Source organism: Pipistrellus hanaki, assembly GCF_964339955.1.
Source record: "Pipistrellus hanaki genome assembly, chromosome: 12".
Classification (NCBI taxonomy): domain Eukaryota; kingdom Metazoa; phylum Chordata; class Mammalia; order Chiroptera; family Vespertilionidae; genus Pipistrellus; species Pipistrellus hanaki.
The window spans coordinates 2,726,862-2,734,620 of record NC_140514.1 but is presented as its reverse complement, the minus strand read 5'-3'; positions in this window follow the sequence as shown (position 1 = coordinate 2,734,620).

The following is a 7,759-nucleotide window of genomic DNA, read 5'->3' as shown; positions in this document are numbered from 1 at the left end:
TTTTATTTATCTTGCTTAAAAATTATTAGAATTAATTAGTGAGATCTAGGATTGCATATTTTTATCAGCTGTGGAATATACTCATTATCTATTTTTATATTGCCTCTGTATAGTCTTCTCTTCTGAATTTTGCTGACACTATGTCTCCCTGATTCCAAACTCATATTCTTTTTTTAAAATATATTTTATTGATTTTTTACAGAGAGGAAGGGAGAGAGACAGAGAGCTTGAAACATCGATGAGAGAGAAACATCGACCAGCTGCCTCCTGCACACCCCCCACTGGGAATGTGCCCACAACCAAGGTACATGCCCTTGATCGGAATCAAACCCGGGACCTTTCAGTCCGCAGACCGATGCTCTACCACTGAGCCAAACCGGTTTCGGCCCAAACTCATATTCTTAAATTACATTCTTTATCTAAAATTTATTGCAAAAGAGGAGTGCTTTAAGATGGATAGACAAAACAAATGAATTGATTTTTTCTATATAAAAAGAGCTAGTTAGCACTACTAATGAAAAGAAACCATTCACAATAACTTTGTATACAGATATAAAGAATTTAGAAATACTAACTTTATGGGAGAAATATTCCAACATCTTATTGTTTGGAGCAAAAAAAAAAGCGATAGTATGTGGCATAGATGCATATTATAAAATAAATAAGCGAGTAATCCAGAGTTTAATATTAAAAATATCTACATTCTATGTCACTAGCATTATTTTAATTTTAATACTTTCTTTTTTCAAAATACTAGTACACGTGGGATTTAAGTCGAGCCACTGATGCAGGTACTAGCATAGCGATATCTGGAAAGGTTCATTTCCATTGCTCAGTCTCATGCCAAAATGTTTAGTAAGGTCCCTAGCTTTGACACATATTGCTTTATAAGCCCTTGTCTCCGTCCTACAAGAGGAAGGTTATATGTTTTGATAAAAACACTATGAATTTAGACAGGCATGTTTTGAATTGCAGTTTCCCTCTGTTTTCCCTATGAATTTAATCTCTCTGAGCCATAGTATTATGATTAAAATGTCATGGAATAGCCCTGGCTGGTGTGGCTCAGTTGGTTATGTGTCATCACGGGCACCAAAAGGTTTCTGGTTCCATTCCTGGTCAGGGCATGTGCCTGGGTTGCAGGCTCAATCCGTAACAGGGGGAATGCAGGAGTTAGCCAATTGATGTTTTATTCTCTCATCAATGTTTCTCTCTCTCACTCCCTTCCTCTCCATCTAAAAATCAATAAAAATATTTTAAAAACACACAAGCAGAAAACATCATGGAATTAAGGATAGCAGAGTAAATTCATCATAATTAAAACACATCCAAAACAATAAAGAAAAGAAAATAGAATAAATTAAAAGAGAATATCCTAAATTCATACTCTGAGTCACATCTGTAAATTTTGGTAGTTTCCTCAACATGAGGATGCTTGCTGAGAAAGAACAGATATTTTTCAGATCTCCAGTAGAATATGGATACTAATAAGTCTCTTCATCAGGAAATGTTAATGCGGTGATCACCTGTCTAAAGAAAGGGTGTCCAAGATTCAACAAAGTATGCAAAAAGAGCAGAATATGCCTAAAGCAATCCAATCACAGAGGTAGATAGGAACACTGTGATGAAAACAGTGGCACCCACATTTTCCAAGACCTTCTCCAGGCTGCTTGAGGCTGCGATGGGTGGATGGGATTAAGGCTGGTGCATTAATGTGGTTCAGTCAGGACAAGAGAACTAAGAATTATGCTTTTTTTTTTAAAAAAAATGTATTTTTGTAATATTTTAATTTGTAATTGCAGTTGACATACAATATTAGTCTCAGGTGTACAGCCCAGTGATTAGACATGTATAACTTACAGCGTGCTCACCTTGAGAACTCCAGTGCCTGCCAGGGGTCTTCAAACTATGGCCCTCGGGCCACATGCGGCCCGCAGAGGAGTCTGATCCGGCCCGCCAGGTTTTTTGGGCAGTGAGCGCAGCCGAGGTGTTACAGTAGGAATTAGTAGTTCATATAGTCCGGCCCTCCAGCTCTCTGAGGGACCGTGATCTGGCCCCGACTTTAAAAAGTTTGAGGACCCCTGCATCACTCTTTGCATTCCAAAGCTTAAATTAGCATTAAGGAAGCACTGTTGCCACTGAGTCTCGGTTGTATTCAAGCTGCTTTCATTGACTTTGAATCCACAATCTTTGGTCAGCTGACCCATATAAACCAGTCTGCACTGGTTCACATTTACATGTCTCCCTCACCCAGCACCCTGGGGCTCCATTTGGATAAATGCATCTGGTTTCCATGTGTATGGGCTTGCAGCATCCTGCAATACTTTTGTAGAGATGATAACTCTTCGCCAGACTGTGTTTGTGCTCCTTACAGTCTCCTGCAATTTGAGCCATGGGTTCGGAAGCAATGGGAGGTTTGTGCTTGGGTCCTAAGGAGGTTCAACTTGGCTGTGCCAGATGATTGCTTCTGGTCAGGTTACATGAGGGCCTTTCTTCAAGGAGAAGCAAACCCACTCAGATGTGGATGGAGGCATGTGTGCTGGTGGGGGAGGGGGGGTGTCCTTTTTGTGTGTCTGTTTATTTCCCCCTAGGATTTGGGAAGTACCAGTCCCAGTCCCAATACTTCCGGTTCCACTTGTTCCTAATTCCAGTTTAAGACCTGAGGGGACCTTCTGAACTCTGCTTACTTTGTGGCTCAGCCCGTTGTTGGAGACTGGGTTTGCTTTCTTGAAGTATTTACTCGAAAGTAACATGGCAGAGCTGTCATAGAAAGTGTGTGTGTGTTTTTTTAATTTATTTTTTATTATTATTATTTTTATTTTTAAATACATATTTTATTGATTTTTTACAGAGAGGAAGGGAGAGGGATAGAGAGTTAGAAACATCGATGAGAGAGAAACATCGATCAGCTGCCTCCTGCACACCCCCCACTGGGGATGTGCCCGCAACCAAGGTACATGCCTCCAACAGGAATGGAATCTGGGACCATTCAGTCCGCAGGCCGACGCTCTATCCACTGAGCCAAGCCGGTTTCGGCTAGAAAGTGTTTTTAATCCATGCTGTGAGCAGAAATGTAAAGTCCCAAGCTTGTCACTGATGTTCTCCAAAACCTTCAGCACCTTCAGAAGCAGCGGCGGGCCTGCCCCACAGACCACGCACACTCGGTTTCTACCAGAGTTTCCTATTGTGAAAAGCCACATGGTGCCACCAAGTCTCACCTTCCACAGGTATTCCACTCCAGGCACCTCAGGCACCACGGTAAGAAATGTGTGATGATGATTAGGTATTTCTGAGTGGATGTCTCACAAATGGTTCTTTAACATTCATCACATCATATCTGACCATGGGGAGGTTGGGGGCATCCTTCCCTTACAACAGAATTTTCAAATACTTACACAGTATGAATGGTAACTCATGCCTACAGAGCAGAAACAATCACAGAGCTGTCTCCTATCCCACCCTCATCCCATCCCAATCAATAATGTCTATATTTCATAATAACAAAGTGATATTACTTTTCAAATTGCTACGTGATTACTTTCTGTTATCAAATTAGAAGATATTTTCTGTGAAGAAAGGGGGTTGATCTTTCTTACTACTTAAAACATTTATTTATTTATTTATTTATTTATTTATTTTGAATGAACGGATTACTCTGTATTATTTATCTAACACAACAAAACCACAGTTTGGATATTTCTCACACCATTTCCTTGACATTGGGCAAATTATTTCATTTCTCTCGGTTGGACACTCTTCTGTGAGATGGAAATTTTAACACCTGAAGCTTAAGAGACATAAAACTCTCGTGTGAACACAAAGCAATTCCCTTGAACTTGAGCCATAATTGGTTTGCCGAGGCTTAGCCTTCAGGCCTGAAGCTGGCTTCATGGGTCATATAATCATTCCAATCGTGTCCACTTTTCTCCTGACCCAGTTTTGTATCTACCTTTGTCTGTGGCCTGATAATTCTAGGCTGCCCTCTGCTCTACCCTGACATACTTAGACTCATATGGCCAATTTTTTAATTATCATACCCACCAGGTATGATGTCCTTTTTTTTTTTTTTAACAAGCACCTTGATTTTCCATATTTTCTATAGTTTATTTTTAAACGGAGGATAATTCTTTTCCCCTACTTTTATTTGTGGTTTCTATTTTTTAATACTTTTTCCTGATTCTGACCTTGAAATTCCCTAGAATGAGGTTTGCCTAAGTTCCCCTTTGCTCCAAAAATTTGAATCATAGGTGAGAAGCAACTTTTTCCCTGTGAGTTCACAGGTCCACACCTTTGCTGGTTAGGGGAGCTGTCTCATTCTTAGGTCATTATTACAATTACCCTAACCCCTGACCAGTGCGCTCAGCAGTTAGAGTGTCAGCTCTTAGACAAAATGGTTGAAAGCTCAATTCCCCATCCAGGGCATGTACCCATGTTGCAGTTTCATCCCCACCCTGGTCGTGTTGGAGGCAACCAATCAATGTATCTCTCTCACATCCATGTCTCTCTGTTATTTGTCTTTTTGTCTCTCTCTCTCTTCCAGTCTAAACTCTTACCTGCCCTAATTTTGAAAGCATTCTTGTTAGGAATTAACTCTTGGCATTATTATAAAACTAGTATGTCAATTAAGAAATTTAATTTACCCATAAATTCTCCCCTTGCCCCTTTTCCTAAATCTGGAGGATAATAGCCATAGTGTATGTGTTTAGGTCAGGTTTAGCAATTATAATTTATATACCAGATTAGTCACTCCTTTTAGGTATACACATTTAGAGCATCTCGGACTCAATTCCACTGAAAGAATTTCAAGGTTTTTAAGGAGCTGTGTGCCAGGGAGGAAGGGTGAATATATATGTCTTAGTATTGGTCACAACATCGTGCAGACCTGTGCGTTTTGTCTAATGTAGACATTTGTGCCACACAAACTTAGACACAAACATTGTCATCACCGTTAGATCCCTGCCTGTCTGCCTGTGGCACCCCCACAGCCTGCATGCACCGAGTACGTGTATCCAACAGGGGGCAGTACAGGTCGGATCTCTGCAGCCTCTTGCTCCATCTGCTTCAGAAAGTGTTTTCTGAATCACAGTCAGTAATAGTTCCGGGCCTGCCTTCTCTGACTCAAAGCGACGCTTGTTGATGCCTTTTTGATGGTTTTACTGTGTCCGTGTTCCGTTCCTGAATTTTATTGAGCACACCTCATTGGAGACTCGCACTCTGGCTTGGTTTGGGGACAGTGTGACCACAGCACTCCTTGTCCTCTAACTCAGGGGACAGAGCCCATGGCATCCCCCCGTGTTTCCATTCAGGGGCAGAGTAAGGCGACCCCCACTGAGGACTGAGGCCATTCATCCCAGCGCTGACATGCATGTTCTCTGTTCTTCCCCAGCTGCATCTTATGGGAGTGACAGACGGTGCAGGGACAGGCAGGAGTCAGCAGCCGAGTTTGTACAAACCAAGGCTGTGGCTTGTGAGGAGAGGTACACTTTCTGGAATTGTGTGTCAACATATTTTCTCCAAAAAAATGAGGATACACATACTCAGTATATGCACAGTTGAAAACATTTTTAACTTCTTTGCCAGGAATTTACAACACATTGAGATGGGTCCCTTTTATAGCCTCCTCCTATCCACCTGTTTCACTATTAATTAACTCTAACATTGAAAAATTACTGGTAGTTTTTTTTTTCTTTTTTTAGAATATTTTTAATGATTTCAGAGAGGAAGGGAGAAGAAGAAAGAGATAGAAACATCAGTGATGAGAGAGAATCATTGGTCAGCTGCCTCCTTCACGCCCCACTCTGGGGATCTAGCCCATATCCTGGGTATGTGCCCTTGACCAGAATCAAACCTTAAATGCTTCAATCTGCAGGCAGATGCTCTATCCACTGAGCACACTGGCTAGGGCTGATAAATAAATTGCAAAGCTGGTATAAGTAGACAAGGAATCAGGGCTCACCGTTTTGTGACAGGAACATTAGTGGGGCACTACCTCAGTTTTGGAAAAAGCTGAAAACTGCAGCTTGAGGTGGGGTTTTTCTACATGTCTCACTTGTCCTGACACACAACACCCATTCCTTGAGGGAGTCCAGATTTATTCCTAAGAGGGTTTAACATCCTTTCAAAATTGTTTCCGTTGGTCTGTGTTTGGTGGCAATTGATCATTTTTATTTTTATTAAGTTTACTCCAACTCAGTACTCCCTTCCAAATACTTGTTGGCTCTAAAACACACAGATGGAAGAAAGCAGTATTTCTTTTTTATTTATCAAACACAGGTTTGTTTTTTTTTAAATAAAAAATCCCTTTGCTCCTGTTCTTGGGGATAAGTCATAAATGGTGAGCAGTGTGCTCTGTGGATCTGACTCTCCTGGCTGTGCCCGTTACCGGCCCCTCGGGACCGTGCACATTTCCCGCTGAGAGTAAAGAAAGGGATGCACTGATGGCTCAGAGCTGTTTTCCTCTCCTTGGGAACAGCTGAAACGGTTTAAATGATGTGGCAAACGGGCTTGTTTATTCCCCCAACACTCCCTGAGCCCGAAAGGCCCTTGTTCTCCAAGACGGATTCTTCCTCCCGTCATGTCAGAAGTTTCCTAACTGGAGACGTGGGGAAAAAAAGCATTTTGTTTCCGATAAAGTCATTTATAATTTAAGTGCCAGGCAAGATATAGCAAAAGTTTCCCCCAGAGAGACAGCACAAGCAGGTTAAAGAGAGAGAAAAGCTACATTTTAATGCACATTCCCTGTCTTGGAAGTAAACAAACCATCTAGCTGGGTACTGGGAGGTTGGGGGGTGGGGGTGGGGCAGCATGGATGGCTCCCGCTTAGGGACCTTCAAAAGGAGCAGAAGGGAGTTTGTCCATTGCCCTAAGGGTGATGGTCTTGTCATGTGTCACTTATAGGGCAGGTTTGAGGCCTACATCTTTAAAAGTATGAAAAATAGTTGAAATTTAAAAAAGCTCCAAAAGAAGATGTTGGTATGGGGAGATGGGGAATGCTCCATCATCCCTTCCCTGGTTTCCTTGACATTGGAGCTGGAAGGGAGGCATGCTGCCTGCTCCAGGTGAGCGCTGTCCAGAGTGAGGATGGTGCTGAACCCCATGCCTCCTTTGGGGGAGGGTCCGTGGTCTACGAGGGCAGATCCACGCCTTTGGACGGTCTCTTCACCTCCGGCAAAGCGAGGGCTTTACACTCTCTCTAATCTCCTCCCTGGCCACGTGTCATATCCACCAGCAATTCTGACTCCCGCCCTTGAACAATACCACCAGCCCTTCATTGCAAATCTGGCTGAATGGCTTTTAGTTCTTTATGGATAATTTCAAGAAATTCGCCAACAACAATCAATACTTATGTTGAGTGCAAAGGATGTCATTGATTAGATATTGGTTGTGTCAGTGGTGGAGTCTTCATCAGAATCTCCAGGACAAACTTGCTGGGGAGTATGGGGGGGAGTTGGAAAGGGGACTGATCGGTAGAGTTGGGGCACCTTGTGCTTAGGGTTGACTGGGTTCCCTCATTCATCCTCCAGTTCAGAGGCAGGTGTTATTGTCTCAATTTAAAGAGGGTAAACCTGGCTCAGGTTGCTAGAGGATCTTGCTCCAGGTCACGCAGAGGAGGGAGTGGTGGCGTCGGGCTCACTGTTTGACTCTCCCTTCGGCCCTGTCCCCTCCAGCTGCTCCTTTGCTGGACTCCATGCTCAGTTCCCCTTCTCTGAGGGATGTATCACACCCTGCAGGTCACCATTTGGTTTTCTACATCCCCACTTCA